Raw genomic sequence first — 19,495 nt, 5'->3', positions numbered from 1 at the left:
AAAGCATATTTTCTTGGGGTTGTTGCCACCCTTTTAGTATTTTACTTGCTCCTTCATATACTCTTATCGGGACATAACGACAAGGCGGAAAAATTCACCACAAAAAAAAGAATAAGAGTCAGTACCAAAGGCTAGGGGCCTAATCAATACAGACATTGATAATATGTCAGATCTAGAGTTCAGAATGACGATTCTCAAGGTTCTAGCCGGGCTTGAAAAAGGCATGGAAGATATTAGAGAAACCCTCTCGGGAGATATAAAAGCCCTTTCTGGAAAAATAAAAGAATTAAAATCTAACCAAGTTGAAATAAAAAAAGCTATTAATGAGGTGCAATCAAAAATGGAGGCTCTCATTGCTAGGATAAATGAGGCAGAAGAAAGAATTAGCGATATAGAAGACCAAATGGCAGAGAATAAAGAAGCTGAGCAAAAGAGGGACAAACAGCTACTGGACCACGAGGAGAGAGTTCGAGAGATAAGTGACACCATAAGACGAAACAATATTAGAATAATTGGGATTCCAGAAGAAGAAGAAAGAGAGAGGGGAGCAGAAGGTATATTGGAGAGAATTATTGGAGAGAATTTCCCCAATATGTCAAAGGGAACAAGCATCGGAATCCAGGAGGTTCAGAGAACACCCCCCCCTCAAAATCAATAAGAATAGGTCCACACTCCGTCACCTAATAGTAAAATTTACAAGTCTTCGTGACAAAGAGAAAATCCTGAAAGCAGCCCGGGAAAAGAAGTCTGTAACATACAATGGTAAAAATATTAGATTGGCAGCAGACTTATCCACAGAGACCTGGCAGGCCAGAAAGAGCTGGCATGATATAGTCAGAGCACTAAGTGAGAAAAACATGCAGACTAAACAGCATCCTTCTAAAGAATGAATGGGTCAACCAGGAAATTAAAAAAGAACTGAAAAAATTCATGGAAACGAATGAGAATGAAAACACAACGGTTCAAAATCTGTGGGACACAACAAAGGCAGTCCTGAGAGGAAAATATATAGTGGTACAAGCCTTTCTCAAGAAACAAGAAAGGTCTCAGGTACACAACCTAACCCTACACCTAAAGGAGCTGGAGAAAGAACAAGAAAGAAAGCCTAAACCCAGCAGGAGAAGAGAAATAATAAAAATCAGAGCAGAAATCAATGAAATAGAAACCAAGAAACCAATAGAACAAATCAACAAAACTAGGAGCTGGTTCTCTGAAAGAATTAATAAGATTGATAAACCCCTGGCCAGACTTATCAAAAAGAAAAGAGAAAGGACCCAAATAAATAAAATCATGAATGAAAGAGAGATCACAACTAACACCAAAGAAATAACAGACACTTATAAGAACATACTATGAGCAACTCTATGCCAACAAATTTGACAATCTGGAAGAAATGGATGCCTTCCTAGAGACATATAAACTACCACAACTGAACCAGGAAGAAATAGAAAGCCTGAACAGACCCATGACCCATAACCCATAACAGACCCATAAGGAGATTGAAACAGTCATCAAAAATCTCCAAACAAACAAAAGCCCAGGGCCAGATGGCTTCCCGGGGGAATTCTACCAAACATTTAAAGAAGAACTAATTCCTATTCTCCTGAAACTGTTCCAAAAAATAGAAATGGAAGGAAAACTTCCAAACTCATTTTATGAGGCCAGCATCACCTTGATCCCAAAACCAGACAAGGATTCCATCAAAAAAGAGAATTACAGACCAATATCCTTGATGAACACAGATGCAAAAATTCTCACCAAAATACTAGCCAATAGGATTCAACAGTACTTTAAAAGGATTATTCACCACAACCAAGTGGGATTTATTCCAGGGCTGCAAGGTTGGTTCAACATCCACAAATCAATCAATGTCATACAATGCATTAATAAAAGAAAGAACAAGAACCATATGATACTCTCCATAGATGCTGAAAAAGCATTTGACAAAGTACAGCATCCCTTCCTGATCAAAACTCTTCAAAGTGTAGGGATAGAGGGCACATACCTCAATATTATCAAAGCCATCTATCAAAAACCCACCGCAAATATTCTCAATGGAGAAAAACTGAAAGCTTTTCCGCTAAGGTCAGGAACACGACAGGGATGTCCATTATCACCACTGCTATTCAACATAGTACTAGAAGTCCTAGCCTCAGCAATCAGATAACAAAAGGAAATTAAAGGCATCCAAATCGGCAAAGAAGAAGTCAAACTATCACTCTTTGCCGATGATATGATACTATATGTGGAAAACCCAAAAGACTCCACTCCAAAACTGCTAGAACTTGTACAGGAATTCAGTAAAGTGTCAGGATATAAAATCAATGCACAGAAATCAGGTGCATTTCTCTACACCAACAACAAGACAGAAGAAAGAGAAATTAAGGAGTCCATCCCATTTACAATTGCACCCAAAACTATAAGATACCTAGGAATAAACCTAACCAAAGAGACTAAGAATCTATACACAGAAAACTATAAAGTACTCATGAAAGAAATTGAGGAAGACACAAAGAAATGGAAAAATGTTCCATGCTCCTGGATTGGAAGAATAAATATTGTGAAAATGTCTATGCTACCTAAAGCAATCTACACATTTAATGCAATTCCTATCAAAGTACCATCCATTTTTTTCAAAGAAATGGAACAAATAATCCTAAAATTTATATGGAACCAGAAAAGACCTCGAATAGCCAAAGGAATATTGAAAAAGAGAGCCAAAGTCGGTGGCATCAAAATTCCGGACTTCAAGCTCTATTACAAAGCTGTCATCATCAAGACAGCATGGTACTGGCACAAAAACAGACACATAGATCAGTGGAACAGAATAGAGAGCCCAGAAATAGACCTCAACTCTATGGTCAACTAATCTTCGACAAAGTAGGGAAGAATGTCCAATGGAAAAAAGACAGCCTCTTCAATAAATGGTTTTAGGAAAATTGGACAGCCTCATGCAGAAAAATGAAATTGGATCATCTCCTTACACCACACATGAATATACACTCAAAATGGATGAAGGACCTCAATGTGAGAAAGGAATCCATCAAAATCCTTGAGGAGAACACAGGCAGCAATCTCTTCAACCTCAGCCACAGCAACATCTTCCTAGGAACATCGCCAAAGGCAAGGGAAGCAATGGTAAAAATGAACTATTGGGATTTTATCAAGATCAAAAGCTTTTGCACAGCAAAGGAAACAGTTAACAAAACCAAAAGACAGCTGACAGAATGGGAGAAAATATTTACAAACGACATATCAGATAAAGGGCTAGTGTCCAAAATCTATAAGGAACTTAGCAAACTCAACACCCCCCAAAAAATAATCCAATCAAGAAATGGGCAGAAGACATGAACAGACATTTCTGCAAAGAAGACATCCAGATGGCCAACAGACACATGAAAAAGTGCTCCATATCACTCGGCATCAGGGAAATACAAATCAAAACCACAATGAGATATCACCTCACACCAGTCAGAATGGCTAAAATTAACAAGTCAGGAAATGACAGATGCTGGCGAGGATTTGGAGAAAGGGGAACCCTCCTACACTGTTGGTGGGAATGCAAGCTGGTACAACCACTCTGGAAAACAGCATGGAGGTTCCTCAAAATGTTCAAAATAGAACTACCCTATGACCCAGCAATTGCACTACTGGGTATTTACCCTAAAGATATAAACATAGTGATCCGAAGGGGCACGTGCACCCGAATGTTTATAGCAGCAATGTCTACAATAGCCAAACTATGGAAAGAACCTAGATGTCCATCAACAGACGAATGGATAAAGAAGATGTGGTATATATACACAATGGAATACTATGCAGCCATCAAAAGAAATGAAATCTTGCCATTTGCGACGACGTGGATGGAACTAGAGGGTATCATGCTTAGCGAAATCAGTCAATCGGAGAAAGACAACTATCATATGATCTCCCTGAAATGAGGGAGAGGAGATGCAACATGGGGGGGTTAAGGGGGTAGGAGAAGAGTAAATGAAACAAGATGGGATTGGGAGGGAGACAAACCATAAGTGACTCTTAATCTCACAAAACAAACTGAGGGTTGATGGGGGGAGGGGGTTTGGGAAGGGGGGTGGGGTTATGGACATTGGGGAGGGTATGTGCTATGGTGAGTGCTGTGAAGTGTGTAAACCTGGCGATTCACAGACCTCTTCCCTTGGGTATAAAAATATATGTTTTTTAAAAAAAACAAACAAACCCACATGTGTGTCCTTTAATCATGGATATTTTTTTCTTTGTCTGCATTGAGTATTCTGATACCAGATGTCAGTAGTTATGCATTTCTTAAGACTGGAAAGAAATTCGCAATTTTTTAAAATGTCCAGGATTATGTTGCCATGGGCTCTTAAGACTAAGTAGAATTTTGTCTTAGAGGCAGTCTTTTTTCCTGAAAGGGAATAGGTTAATAAGTCCTTTTGGTCATTGTTACAGGATAAGTCATTGTTCTGTTGGTAGCTCTGGAATTTGGAGAAATAATCCAAACCAGACACTTCAGAGTAGGGTGTTAAGTATTCTGTTCAAAACTGAAAATCTGATATGACTGGACAGAATTCTATAGGGAACAGAAGTGGTCCTGAAGAGCTCGGGATTGATAGGAGGGGAAACTTATTGCTGGAAGACACAAGTATCACTGAGTTTTAAAATATTTATCTGGAACCTAACCATCTTACCAATTTTTAAAATTCTGGTCATAGTCACTATTATTATACAGTCTTCTTAGCAAAAGGAGATGGTTTATCTCTTATGCAATATTTATGCATTATAAAGTTAGAAGACAATTTTGAATAACAACAGTGATGAGGATATCCCTCTTTAGACTCTGGTTTTACTTAAAACTGCTTTAGCTCTTACTTTCTTTGGGGGGGGGAGGTCAACTTTGTGTCATATAGTTTCCTTTGTTTAATCTTTCCTCATTTATCCACATAATTTTTACCATGATAGTGAAAATACTGTCAAACTGGTACATGTTATCTCCCTATAATTCTATATTGGTATTATAATCAGAAGAACAGGGACGCCTGGGTGGCTCAGTTGGTTAAGCGGCTGCCTTCGGCTCAGGTCATGATCCCAGCGTCCTGGGATCGAGTCCCACATCGGGCTCCTTGCTCAGCGGGGAGCCTGCTTCTCCCTCTGCCTCTGCCTACCACTCTGTCTGCCTGTGCTCATGCTCGCTCCCTCTCTCTCTCTAACAAATAAATAAATAAAATCTTTAAAAAAAATAATCAGAAGAACAATATTTACCTCTGGTTGTCATTTATAGAATTTATCTACATACCTTGTAGTTTTAGCTATTGATGAAGCAGTGTGTTATAGTGGAAAGACATTAGATGTAGAATTAGAAAATATCAGCACAGGCCTTGGACCCATCATTTATTAGCTGCATAAACTTAGATAAGTTAGTTACTTTCTCTAAGCCTTTGTTTTCTCATTTAAAAGTGGAGATAGTATTGTGTTATTTATTTCATAGCTTTGTTTCTAGGCAAAAAATATAATGTTTCTGAAAATATTTAAACTGCAGAACACTGAATCCATAATTAGGGTGACTATTAATTCCCAGGGCAGACTTGTTTATGTCTGTTACCCTGGCTTAGTTTTTTTTTTTTTTTTAAAGATTTTTCTTTATTTATTCAACAGACGGAGATCACAAGTAGGCAAAGAGGCAGGCAGAAAGAGAGATAGGGAGGCCGGCTCCCTGCTGTGCAGAGAGCCCGATGTGGGGCTCGATCCCAGGATCCTGAGATCAGGACCTGAGCTGAAGGCAGAGGCCCAACCCACTGAGCCACCCAGGCGCCCCACCCTGGCTTAGTTTTTAGAAGTACCTCTCTCACTCTTAAAATTCCTAATTTGAATAATAGGTTTTTGTCACCCAAAATGTCATTGTTACTTTCTTTATACCTGTCTTCCTCGGTAGACTGAAAACTGACTGATGGTTTTCCAGTTTCGGGTCACCTATAACACCTAGCCCAATACCTTTTACTTAGGGCTCTTAACCTTTGAATTAATGAATATTTTTAAATAGGTATTGAAAGCTGTGATAGTTTTTTGTGATGAGCATTATTAGCATTATCTTGGCTGATATCAGACTTAAAATAGGTTGAGTGGGAGGAACTTATAGCTATATAATATGCTGCTTTTTACAACTTGTGAGCCAAGTATAATTTAGAGGTGTATCTGCAATGAACTAGAAAATATGCTTTTAGAATCATTAATTTGGTTAAAAGACCTGTAAAACACATAGTGAGTGTGTGACCTGTGCTGACAAATAGAACTCCTGAAAAGAATATCATAAGATCAGAAATGAAGAGATGATGGTATTATCTCACTTTCTGTGGTTGCTATGAATAGTTTTAGGGATCTATTTTCTTATTTTTTTGAACCAGCAGATTTAAGGTTCTTTTGAACTTTTATGCATGACTTGCTAGGTTATTACTATCTTCTTCTCTGTAGATCTTGAAAATTTTAGGCATTACTTCCTTACTCAGTCTGAGAAATATGCATTCTGGGTCATATCTTTTTTTTTTTTTTTTTTTTTTTTTTTTAAGATTTTATTTATTTATTTGACAGAGAGAAATCACAAGTAGGCAGAGAGGCAGACAGAGAGAGAGGAGGAAGCAGGCTCCCCGCTGAGCAGAAAGCCCGACATGGGGCTCGAACCCAGGACCTGGGATCATGACCTGAGCCGAAGGCAGCGGCTTAACCCACTGAGCCACCCAGGCGCCCCCTGGGTCATATCTTGAGGCATTTGTTTTTGGAGAAGCAACAGTCAGTTACTTTAGAGAAGATTTTGTGTTTAATAATGTCAAGAACATGATATAATCAAGAGATCTATCTTAGAAACTTTGAGTTTAGGTTAGAATGAAAGAAAACAATTTTTCTTTTAAATGTTCACAAAAAAGGAGGAATAATGTAAAATCTTGAGTTGCTGCATTGACAAAGTAAGTAACTTCTTGGATTTTTATTTTTATTTATTTTTTTAATTTTTTTTTTTGAGCAAAAAGAATCCAAGAAAAATGTGGGCCTTTTTTTCAGAATCATTAAATGGCAGTGAAGTAGTCAGACCCATAAACTCTCCAATAATGTGGGAACAATTACTTGGTGGTGGGAAAAAATGAATGTCTCATCATTATTGCAGCATCTTAACTTGCTAAATTAAAAAAATTGAAAAATGTTTTTTTAACCTCACCTTTATATATATACTTCATTCTTGGGAAAGAGAAATTGCTGTTTACTTCATCTTTTTGAATGTAATTTTTTTTTTTTTGAGGAACTGGAGATTTTAATTTACTGTAAAGCTTGTTACTGCTACAGGTTTGTTAGTTGTGGAGGTGATGTATATTACAGACTTAGGCAGCTTGTCCAGCTAATTATACTCTTGCTGTGTTTGAACAGAACTATGGAGAAAAACTGCTTAAATGCCTTTTGTATTTTTTTTGGTAACAGTCACTTTGTAGGTATGATAAGAAAAAAAAATGCCCATTACTTTTCAGATTGCTTTTAAATTTACAGTAGCATTAAAATAATATATACTATGACACTTAGAGAAACCTAATATTTGAATAGTGACTGTGATTTTTTTTTTTGAAAGATGTGAGATGAAACATTAGTGTACCTTTTCTCCTTGTTTTCACAAACACATAAGAAATACACTTGGGGCGCCTGGGTGGCTCAGTCGGATAAGCGGCTGCCTTCGGCTCAGGTAGTGATCCCAGGGTCCTGAGATCAAGCCCGGCATCAGGCTCCCTGCTTAGTGGAGAGCCTGCTTCTCCCTCTTCCTCTGCCTGCCACTCTGCCAACTTGTGCTCTTTCTTTCTATTTCTCTGTCAAATAAGTAAATAATATCTTAAAAGAAAAAGAAATATACATTGGGGGGGCACCTGGGTGTCTCAGTCATTAAGCATCTGCCTTCAGCTCAGGTCATGATCCTAGGGTCCTGGAATTGAGCTCCATGTCAGGCTCCCTGCTGGGTGGGAAGCCTGCTTCTCTTTCTCCCACTCCCCCTGCTTGTGTTCCCTCTCTCTCGCTGTCTCTCTTTGTCAAATAAATAATATCTTAAAAAAAAAGAAATACACTTTGGAAAAATATATACAAAAAGTAAATTCTTAAAACCAAAGTGGAATGGTGGTTACCAGGGACAGGGCAGAGAGGGAAAGGGGATATTGTTTAATGTGTATAGTTTCAGTTCTGCAAGATGAGAAAGTTCTGGAAGATCTGTTTTGCAACAATGTGAGTATATTTAACACTACTGAACTATACATTTAAAAAGGTTAAGATGGTATATTTTATGTGATTATTTTTTTAAATCACAGTAGTTATTAGAAGCAAAACCTCACCTGGTCAATATAGTCTGTTTTCTATAAATAAACTTTCTGAATGAAAAATGTACCCAGAAATCTACAATAATGAAGCCTAGCAATATTTATGGCCCACTGTCTTAGTGAATGATGTTTTCCTTGGAAGTCATAATAGCAGGGTGCCTAGGTGGTTCAGTTGGTTAAGCATCTAACTCTTGGTTTCAGTTCAGGTCATGATCTCGGTGTGGTGGGATGGAGTCCCAACTCCAGCTTGTGCTCAATGAGGAGTCTACTTGGGATTCTCTCCCTCTCTGCCTCTCCCCCTGCTCATGCTCAAGTGCTCCCTCTCTCTCAAATAAATAAATAAATAAATCTTAAAAAAAAAGTCATGATAGAGTAGGATAAAAGATCAGTCATTTGAAAAATGTATATTCAATTGTGATAAAATTAGAACTCTGAGTTAGCTAGATGAACATAGCATTATCATGTCATTATTGTTGCTGATTTGGCATTTTAGGGAAGCTAAGATGACAATTATATTCTATGTCCTTAATGCTATGCTTAGTTAACAAATGGAAAACATGTCATGCAAAGAGAGATATATAATAGGGGTAAAGTCATTCAGGAAGCATACTCATAATACTCATTTACCCCTTTGTCCAGTAATATTAATCTCTTACATGAAGTCTTTCATTTTAACTTTTTTTTTTTTAAAGATTTTATTTATTTGTCAGAGAGAGAGAATATGGACAAGCAGGCAGAGAGGCAGGCAGAGAGAGAGGAGGAAGCAGGCTCCCTGCCAAGCAAGGAGACCAATGTGGGACTTGATCCCAGGACCCCAGGATCATGACCTGAGCTGAAGGCAGTGGCTTAACCAACTGAGCCACCCAGGCGTCCCTCATTTTAACTTTTAACATGCACAAGAGTCACCTCATTTGATTGAACTTCTCTCCGCCCCCTCCACTTATAGTGGGAGTGCTAATGAATAATGAAGTGGCTGAAAATAATCGCTAACTGACTAGTAAATGATGGAACATCAGCTGTGTCATTACAGTTTGCTATAACTAAATGTGAGTAATGTGGATCACATCTCAGGAATATTAACATCATATTGCAATGTAATGATTTATAAAAAATACATATATGGTGTTGACTAAGAAGAAGAAGAAGAAGCTATAAAGCAACCAAAAGCATTTACTTGGGGTCCTAGGGACCACAATCTGAGAGACAGAGACACCTGAAATTAAAAGTGTGCTCTGAATTGCAAGTAGAGTACAGTCTTATAAAGGCAAAAATCATAGGTTTATATAATTTGTTTTGGAGGAATTATGATTGGTGTTGGCAGAGTTTAAACTGGCTGCCTAATAACACAATTGGCTACTTAGCTACTGATACAGCATTATCTATCTTAGTCCAGAGTAGAAGGATGTGTTCTAGGAAGTGGTGGAGTTATAACTGACAAAAGTCAAAAGTTCATTGTGTTGGAGAAATGAAACTGGAGACAGATGGAAGCAAGAGATGTGTATAGGCCCAACCTCTTCAGTGTCCTTTTGACTATTTTAAGTGACTCTCTTGGCAATGGTTACTTAATTTTCAATCTTTTACTTTGGTCATGCAGATGATCAAAATATATTTCTCAGACATATTTGGTCTTCATCTACAATTCCTGAATATGCTTCAGAACCATAAAAGTGAAATGAGCATCTTATTATTAATGAAAGTGACTTTTGGCCCCCACTCAAGGGCAAGGGCTAATTGCCAGAAGGACCAATCATGTGAGTAGAGGCATGGAACTTCAGTCTGACTGCCTGACCACCAAGGAGGGGAGACAGACTGGAGACTCAATCAGCCAAGGACCAAAGACTTAGGCAATTATGACTATGTTATGAAACCTTCATAAAATTAAATAGCTTTTTAGCCTTTTTTTTCTTGAGAGCTTCCATGCTTGGGGAACCAGAATGCTTCTGTGTGCCACCAAGCCAGGCCCCAAGCTCCATGAGGACAGAAGCTTCTTTGAGATCTTGCCCTAAGTATTTCTTCTTTTGGCTATTGATAGGTATTTTTTATAGTATCCTTTAATAAACTGGTAAACATAAATAAGTGTTTCCCTGGGTTCTGTGAGCCCTTATAACAAATAATTGAACCTAAGGAGGAGATTGTTGGAACTTCCAATATGTAGTTGATCAGTTGGAAGCACAAATAAACAGCCTGGGGCTTACAACTGGCATCTAAAGTGAGAGTTGTAGGGGCAGTCTGGTGGGACTGAATCCTTAACCTGTGTGATCTGGTGGTTTCACCAGCATAGGTAGTGTCAGAATTGAGTTGAATTCTTAGACATCCTTCTGGTGTTCAAGAATTGCTTGCTATTGTATGTGAGGCCACCCCCTGTTCCCACACTGAAATTGGTCTTAAGACACCTAAAGCCATGTCATGCCAATTTGGAGGGGTCATTAGAGAACATTTAGTCTAAATACCCATCTGATGTTTAGTTTTTCTAACAGAAGGTTAAGAAAAGTATCTTTACAAATAACAGTATATTCCAAATTAGTTGTCAAGTAGGTTCTTTTGCCTGTGACCTTACATGTATTTAATGAATGGGTAATAGTCCCCAAGTGGGTAGGAAGGGGGAACTTACTGCTTGAGGAAAGATCCCATTTCATCCTTAGTTAGTTCTAACCGTTAGCCATTTTCCTCACTAGATGACACAAAACCTGTGTTTGCTTAAATTTTTCTTTCTTAGGATAAGCATTCCCAGTGTCCTTACATGTTCTTCATAAGACATTCAAGTCTAAAAAAATTGATCTTAATTGCTGTCCTCTAAGTATATTCCACTTAAAAAAATGTTTCTTTTTAAAGTGCCTACAGTGTAATACTCAAGGTAACATTGAGTTGTTATAAGTTTAAGTAAGACTATATACTATGTTGGTTTTAGACACTTTTTTCTGTTTGAATTACTGTTGGGATTAGTAATGCTTGAAAAGAATGACAGCACAGAAAATGATCTATGTTAGAAACCAATGCTACCATGTTGTTTTTTTTTTTTTTTTTTTTTTTTTAGTATTTTTTTTTTTTAATTTTTATTTTTTCAGCAAAACAGTATTCATTATTTTTGCACCACACCCAGTGCTCCATGCAATCCGTGCCCTCTACAATACCCACCACCTGGTGCCCCCAACCTCCCACCCCCCACCCCTTCAAAATTCTCAGATCGTTTTTCAGAGTCCATAGTCTCTCTCATGGTTCACCTCCCCTTCCAATTTCCCTCAACTCCCTTCTCCTCTCCATCTCCCCTTGTCCTCCATGCTATTGTTATGCTCCACAAATAAGTGAAACCATATGATAATTGACTCTCTCTGCTTGACTTATTTCACTCAGCATAATCTCTTCCAGTCCCGTCCATGTTGCTACAAAGCTTGGGTATTCATCCTTTCTTTTTTCTTTTTTCTTTTTTTTTTATTTATTTTTATTTTTTTTATTTTTTTACAGCTTTATAAACATATATTTTTATCCCCAGGGGTACAGGTCTGCGAATCGCCAGGTTTACACACTTCACAGCATACTACTACTACTACTACTACTACTACCATGTTGTTTTTAAAAATGATTCTTGCTTTATGCTTCGTTTGCTTACTGAAACTGGTCTCTCCATTGCCAAAACTCCAACCTGGTGGATTTCTTTCATCATTCTGATTTTCTCTCTTTCCTGCTGTCATAGTAATGTTTATTTTTTCTGATTATAAAATTATCATTAAAGAAAAATTTAAAAATATAGTAAAATTTTAGGAAAAATATGATTCATAATCATTACTCAGAGATAACCATTCATCATTTTGGGTATTTCTACTTTTATAAATGGTATGTGTGTGTATGTTGAAATATATGTAGTAGAGAAGGGATTATATTATAAATACTTTTTAGTTTATTTTTTTCTGTTAAAATTAGGTATTATATATAAATATATATCATCACATATTTATATTATATATTATATATATAACTATACATATTTTTTATTAACATATAATGTGTTATTTGCCCCAGGGGTACAGGTCTGTGAATCATCAGGCTTACACATTTCACAGCACTCATCATAGTATATACCCTCCCCAGTGTCCATAACCCACCACCCTAACCCTACCCCCCACCTCCCAGGAACCCTCAGTTTGTTTCATAATATATATATGTATATACACACACACACACACACACACACACACATATATATATACACACACACACACACACACAAAATATATAATATTTTTATATTATATATAATACAAAAATATATATTTAAATGTATATATATTTTAAAAGAATTCTTTTTTTTTTTTAGATTTTATTTATTTATTTGACAGAGAGAGACACAAGGAGAGAGGGAACACAAGCAGGGGGAGTCGGAGAAGGAGAAGCAGACCTCCCATTGAGCAGGGAGTCTGATGTAGGGCTCGATTCCAGGACCCTGGGATCATGACCTGAGTAGAAGGCAGCTGCTTAACCAACTGAGCCACCCAGTCACCCCTGTTAAAATTATATTTTGAACTTTCTTATTTTTAGAATGTATTCCATTTATTTATGAACCTTTTCTTATATACCAGTTCTTCAGTTGTTGTCCTTTAAGTTATTTATATTTTTGTGACCATGAATGATCCCATAATGGACATGTTTATCTGCAAATGTTTATCTCTGCATCTGTGATTATTTTTTTGAATATATTTCTTGAGGGATTATTAGATCAAAAGATTTGAACATTTCTTAAGTCTCATAGTAATCTCTAAAAGAGAGGGTAACCATGTAGTTGATCAGCCAAACCAGGATACTTTTACCAGGACAAATGCACAGCTAACTGGACAGAACTGGAACAACAGGTTCAAACAGAGATTGGACTGAATGAAATGGGAAATAGGATCCTCCTGCTAAAAGAAAATGTGATTATTTCCTTTTAAAGTAAAATTCCTCCAGTGCTATCCCCATTAGATTTTAAAAATCCCTCAGCATGGCTGATTTTTAATGAAGGTCATAAAAGTGTGTTATAACAATTCATTATTAAACACAAGAATTTATACTTTCTTACTCATCAGAGGTCTGTTTATGAGTGAATGTATAACTACATTGTTAGAAATTATACACATGTGCATATACACACACAATATAAGACCTACAGTGTAACTGCATAAAATGATAAATAGAACTTAATATAACAAATTTCAAAGCATTATTATAAAGAGGAACTAAGTAACCAACCAACAAGTATATAAATAATGAAAGATGAAAGAACTTTATTAATCTGTCTTATCTCCCAAATAGAATGAGAAAGAAATTATACTCAACTATGGACAGTTTTGAAGAGATAACTTTCACACTGAAAGTAAATAAATTCTTTGGCTTTATTAATAAGAGACTCTTTAAAAGACAGTATAATATTTAAGTATGACACAACTATTTTGCCTTCATTCTACTTCCATTCTGTGATAAAGCATTGTCTTTGACAGAGACAGATATTTAAATACTAATTCTAAGGAGAAAATTAAATAAGACATTTTTAAAAACAGATTTTAAAATGGTTGCCATGAACATTTTTGGCACACAGTGATATTCAGTGTATCTAACAAAAGTTCCCTGGGGTCATCTGACCCCCCAAAATACTATTTTTCATAGGAATTACATAATCGCGGATAAATGTTCTCATTCTAATTTTAATTTAATTGTGGAACTTTATTTTTTGCTATTTATAATATATAAAGAAAGTACTTAGGGTCTATGTTTGTGCAATATAATGCTGGAAGTCCTAGCCACACCAATCAGACAAGAAAAATAAATGAAAAGCATCCACATAGCTAAGGAAGAGATAAAAGTTTTACTATAAGCAGATGACATGATACTATATATAGAAAACCCAAAAGATACCACTAAAAACCTACTAGAACTAATAAATGAATTCAGGAAAGTTATAGGGCACAAAATTAATATACAGAAACCAGTTGTATTTGTATACACTAATAATGAACTAGCAAAAAGAGAAATTAAACAATCTCATTTACAATCATACCAAAAATAATAAAATATCTAGGAATAAACTTAACCAAAAAAATGAAAGAAAATATAAATCATAAAATTAGACGTACAGTAGCAAGAGCACTGGACAAGCAATGCTAATTTGTCTTCTTTTCTAGTCTGGATAACTTTAATTTTATTTTCATTGCCTTATGACATTGATTAGAACTTGTAGTACGATGCTATAGAACAGTGATAAGAGCAGGCATCCTTGCCTTTTTCCTGCTCTTGGGGGAATGTTGTTCAGTCTTCTGCCATTATGTATGATGCTACCTGTAGATTTTTCCTAGGTGCTCTTTATCAGTTCAAGGAAATTCCTATTCATTCTATACTTCTGTTCATAGCCTGCTACAAATGATAATGATGATGGTGGTGATGATGATGATTAAAGAATGGATGTTGGGTTTTTTAAAAAATATTTTTCTGAATCTTTTGAAATGATCATATGGCTTTTCTCTTTTCACTTGTTAATATGAAGTACATTTATTGGTATTTGATAAATATTCTTGTATTACTGGGATAAACTTCATTTTGTTATGATGTATTATCGTTTGTATATTTTATTAGCTACATTTTACTAATATTTTATGGGGGATTTTTTATATATGTTTTTATGTGTATTTTTATATGTATTTTATGTATATCTGCATTTTGCATATTTTATGAGATGTGTGTATATATCTGTAGCTTTACTTTGTTTTTCTTGTATCTGTTTGATTTGTCTTAATGATTGCTCAATTGAAGGAGCTGGGAAGTAGTTTTTCCTTTTTCAATTTTCTGGAAGAGCCTTTCTATCCTTTTACTTTTAATCTCTTTTAGCTATTGAACACTGCACTTTAAAAAAAAATTTTTTTTAAGAGCACCACACATTTTTGAGTCAGTGTTTTACACAGTAGGTTTCTTTTTTTTTTTTTTTTTTGTAATTATATCCCAGACTTTATTTTTTTTTTTTACATTTTTTTTTAAATTTTATTTTTTATAAACATATATTTTTATCCCCAGGGGTACAGGTCTGTGAGTCACCAGGTTTACATACTTCACAGCACTCACCATAGCACATACCCTCCCCAGTGTCCATAATCCTACCCCCCTCCAAACCCCCCTCCCCCCATCAACCCTCAGTTTGTTTTGTGAGATTAAGAGTCACTTATGGTTTGTCTCCCTCCCAATCCCATCTTGTTTCATTTAATTTTCTCCTACCCCCTCAACCCCCCATGTTGCATCTAGTATTCCTCATATCAGGGAGATCATATGATAGTTGTCTTTCTCCGATTGACTTATTTCGCTAAGCATGATACCCTCTAGTTCCATCCACGTCGTCACAAATGGCAAGATTTCATTTCTTTTGATGGCTGCATAGTATTCCATTGTGTATATATACCACATCTTCTTTATCCATTCGTCTGTTGATGGACATCTAGGTTCTTTCCATAGTTTGGCTATTGTAGACATTGCTGCTATAAACATTCGGGTGCACGTGCCCCTTCGGATCACTACGTTTGTATCTTTAGGGTAAATACCCAGTAGTGCAATTGCTGGGTCATAGGGTAGTTCTATTTTGAACATTTTGAGGAACCTCCATGCTGTTTTCCAGAGTGGTTGTACCAGCTTGCATTCCCACCAACAGTGTAGGAGGGTTCCCCTTTCTCCGCATCCTCGCCAGCATCTGTCATTTCCTGACTTGTTAATTTTAGCCATTCTGACTGGTGTGAGGTGATATCTCATGGTGGTTTTGATTTCTATTTCCCTGATGCCGAGTGATATGGAGCACTTTTTCATGTGTCTGTTGGCCATCTGGATGTCTTCTTTGCAGAAATGTCTGTTCATGTCCTCTGCCCATTTCTTGATTGTATTATTTGTTCTTTGGGTGTTGAGTTTGCTAAGTTCTTTATAGATTTTGGACACTAGCCCTTTATCTGATATGTCATTTGCAAAATCTTCTCCCATTCTGTCAGTTGTCTTTTGGTTTTGTTAACTGTTTCCTTTGCTGTGCAAAAGCTTTTGATCTTGATAAAATCCCAATAGTTCATTTTTGCCCTTGCTTCCCTTGCTTTTGGCGATGTCCTAGGAAGATGTTGCTGCGGCTGAGGTCGAAGAGGTTGCTGCCTGTGTTCTCCTCAAGGATTTTGATGGATTCCTTTCTCACATTGAGATCCTTCCATCCATTTTGAGTCTATTTTCGTGTGTGGTGTAAGGAGATGATCCAATTTCATTTTTCTGCATGAGGCTGTCCAATTTTCCCAAAACCATTTATTGAAGAGGCTGTCTTTTTTCCATTGGACATTCTTTCCTGCTTTGTCGAAGATTAGTTGACCATAGAGTTGAGGGTCTATTTCTGGGCTCTCTATTCTGTTCCATTGATCTATGTGTCTGTTTTTGTGCCAGTACCATGCTGTCTTGATGATGACAGCTTTGTAATAGAGCTTGAAGTCTGGAATTGTGATGCCACCAACTTTGGCTCTCTTTTTCAATATTCCTTTGGCTATTCGAGGTCTTTTCTGGTTCCATATAAATTTTAGGATTATTTGTTCCATTTCTTTGAAAAAAATGGTATTTGCAAATTCTTTCAGTTTTTGTTTGTCCTGGAAGCTTTTAATCTCTCCTTCTATTTTCAATGATAGCCTAGCTGGATATAGTATTCTTGGTTGCATGTTTTTCCTCATTTAGTACTCTGAATATATCATGCCAGCTCTTTCTGGCCTGCCAGGTCTCTGTGGATAAGTCTGCTGCCAATTGACAATTTTTACCATTGTATGTTACAGACTTCTTTTCCCGGGCTGCTTTCAGGATCTTTTCTTTGTCACTAAGACTTGTAAATTTTACTATTAGGTGACGGAGTGTGGACCTATTCTTATTGATCTTGAGGGGGGTTCTCTGAACCTCCTGGATTTTGATGCTTGTTCCCTTTGCCATATTGGGGAAATTCTCTCCAATAATTCTCTCCAATATACCTTCTGCTCCCCTCTCTGTTTCCTCTTCTTCTGGAATCCCAATTATTCTAATATTGTTTCGTCTTATGGTGTCACTTATCTCTCGAATTCTCCCCTCGTGATCCAGTAGCTGTTTGTCCCTCTTTTGCTCAGCTTCTTTATTCTCTGTCATTTGGTCTTCTATATCGCTAATTCTTTCTTCTGCCTCATTTATCCTAGCAGTGAGAGCCTCCATTTTTGATTGCACCTCATTAATAGCTTTTTTGATTTCAACTTGGTTAGATTTTAGTTCTTTTATTTCTGCAGAAAGGGCTTTTATATCTCCCGAGAGGGTTTCTCTAATATCTTCCATGCCTTTTTCGAGCCCGGCTAGAACCTTGAGAAACGTCATTCTGAACTCTGGATCTGACATATTACCAATGTCTGTATTGATTAGGTCCCTAGCTTTTGGTACTGCCTCTTGTTCTTTTTTTTGTGGTGAATTTTTCCGCCTTGTCATTTTATCCAGATAAGAGTATATGAAGGAGCAAGTAAAATACTAAAAAGGTGGCAACAACCCCAGGAAAATATGCTTTAGCCAAATCAGAAGAGATCCCAAATAGTGGGTGGGGGGAGAAAGGGGATAAAAAGAGGTTCAGAAAGAAAGAAAAAAAAATTAGAAAAAGAAAACCAATAAAGAAAAAGTATAAAAAGGAAAAAAATATATATATATTAGATAAACTAGTTAAAAATGTTAAAAAAGAAAAGGGTAAAAGTTAAAAAAATTTAGCAGAAGAAGAAAAAAAATTTGAAAAAGAAAAGAAAAAAAAATTAATTTAACCTCAAGGCTAAAGAATCATGGGGAGAAAGCCATGAGTTCCGAGCTTTGCTTTCTCCTCCTCTGGAATTCCGCCGCTCTCCTCGGTATTGAAACTACACTCCTTGGTAGGTGAACTTGGTCCTGGCTGGGTTTCTTGCTGATCTTCTGGGTGAGGGGCCTGTTGCAGTGTTTCTCAAGGGTCTTTGCCCCAGGCGGAGTTGCACCGCCCTTACCCGGGACCGGGCTGCGTAATCCGCTCGGGTTTGCTGGGTTTGCTTTTGTTCCCTGAGCGCTTTCGGTAGAGTTCCGGAGGGCGGGAATGAAGATGGCGGCCTCCCGGTCTCCGGCCCCAGAGGAGCCGAGAGGCCGGGGCCCCACTCCTCAGTGCGCCCCCAGAGAACAGCGCCCAATGACTCCCGCCACCCTGGCCTCCGGCCACGCTCTGAGCTGACCGAGCCTGCGACCGGTCAAGGTAACCCCGAGCTGAGAGTCACTCCTCGGCTCTGGTTCTGTAGCCGGCTTCCCCGTTCTAATACCTGTGAGCTCTGCGACACTCAGACACCCCCGATCCTTCTGTGACCCTGTGGGACCTGAGGCCGCGCTGACCCCGCCTGGGCTTCACCCCGGTTAAGCCTCTGGAGCCATGTCCCTCAGCGGAACAGACTCTTAAAAGTCCCGATTTTGTGCTCTGCTGCTCCGCCGCTTGCCGGGAGCCGGCCCCTCCCCCCGCGGTCTATCTTCCCGTTGCTTTGGATTCACTTCTCCTTGCCGGGAGCCGGCCCCTCCCCCCCGCGGTCTGTCTTCCCGTCGCTTTGGATTCACTTCTCCGCCAGTCCTACCTTGCAGAAAGTGGTTGATTTTCTGTTTCTAGAGTTGCTGTTCTTCTTCTCTTTGATCTCCCGTTGGATTTGTAGGTGTTTGTAATCTTTAGGTAAGCTATCTAGCTGATCTCCTGCTACCTGAAGTAGTCTCAGCCTGCTACTTCTCCGCCATCTTGACTCCTCCCCCCTACACAGTAGGTTTCTGATCTCTTTGTACTTTCAGGGTTCTGGCCAGTCCATCATGCCCCATTAAAATGCTGGGTCTGAATGGTTGGTAGTTTTATTTGTAATGATATAGAGAAGGACACATTTTGGATATAAAAGATAATGGGCTTTATCTGGTCAAGTTGAGTTTGTGATTCTGGATAGACCCCCCTGGGGCCTATGTCCAACAGGCAGTTAAATATATGGTTATAGAACTCAGGTGATATCAGTCCATAGGAGGTATTTGAATTTATAGGTATAAATAAATTCCACTAAAAGCTGTTCACAATGAGAGAAAAGACCAAAAATGAAAACATGGCAAGTATGGATATTTATTGAGAAAAACCTGTAGTTTAGGTAAGTTCTAATATAGTAGCG

General features: G+C 37.6%; 1 protein-coding gene across 4 annotated transcripts in view; it reads left to right on the top strand.

Moving 5' to 3' along the window:
* The window catches only part of IQCM (IQ motif containing M), a 486,594-nt gene that overhangs the window by 45,271 nt on the left and 421,828 nt on the right, over positions 1–19,495 (top strand). For 3 of the 4 annotated variants that reach the window (XM_047717609.1, XM_047717606.1, XM_047717607.1), the window contains exon 4: positions 9,304–9,379. The exons of the other annotated variant lie outside the window; for it this stretch is intronic. The gene's annotated coding sequence lies outside the window, so the exon portion shown is untranslated. The remainder of the gene's footprint in view (positions 1–9,303; positions 9,380–19,495) is intronic. 4 annotated transcript variants of the gene reach the window in all.

This window comes from Lutra lutra, chromosome 2, assembly GCF_902655055.1.
Source record: "Lutra lutra chromosome 2, mLutLut1.2, whole genome shotgun sequence".
NCBI lineage: Eukaryota > Metazoa > Chordata > Mammalia > Carnivora > Mustelidae > Lutra > Lutra lutra.
This window is presented reverse-complemented; position numbering and strand designations above follow the sequence as displayed.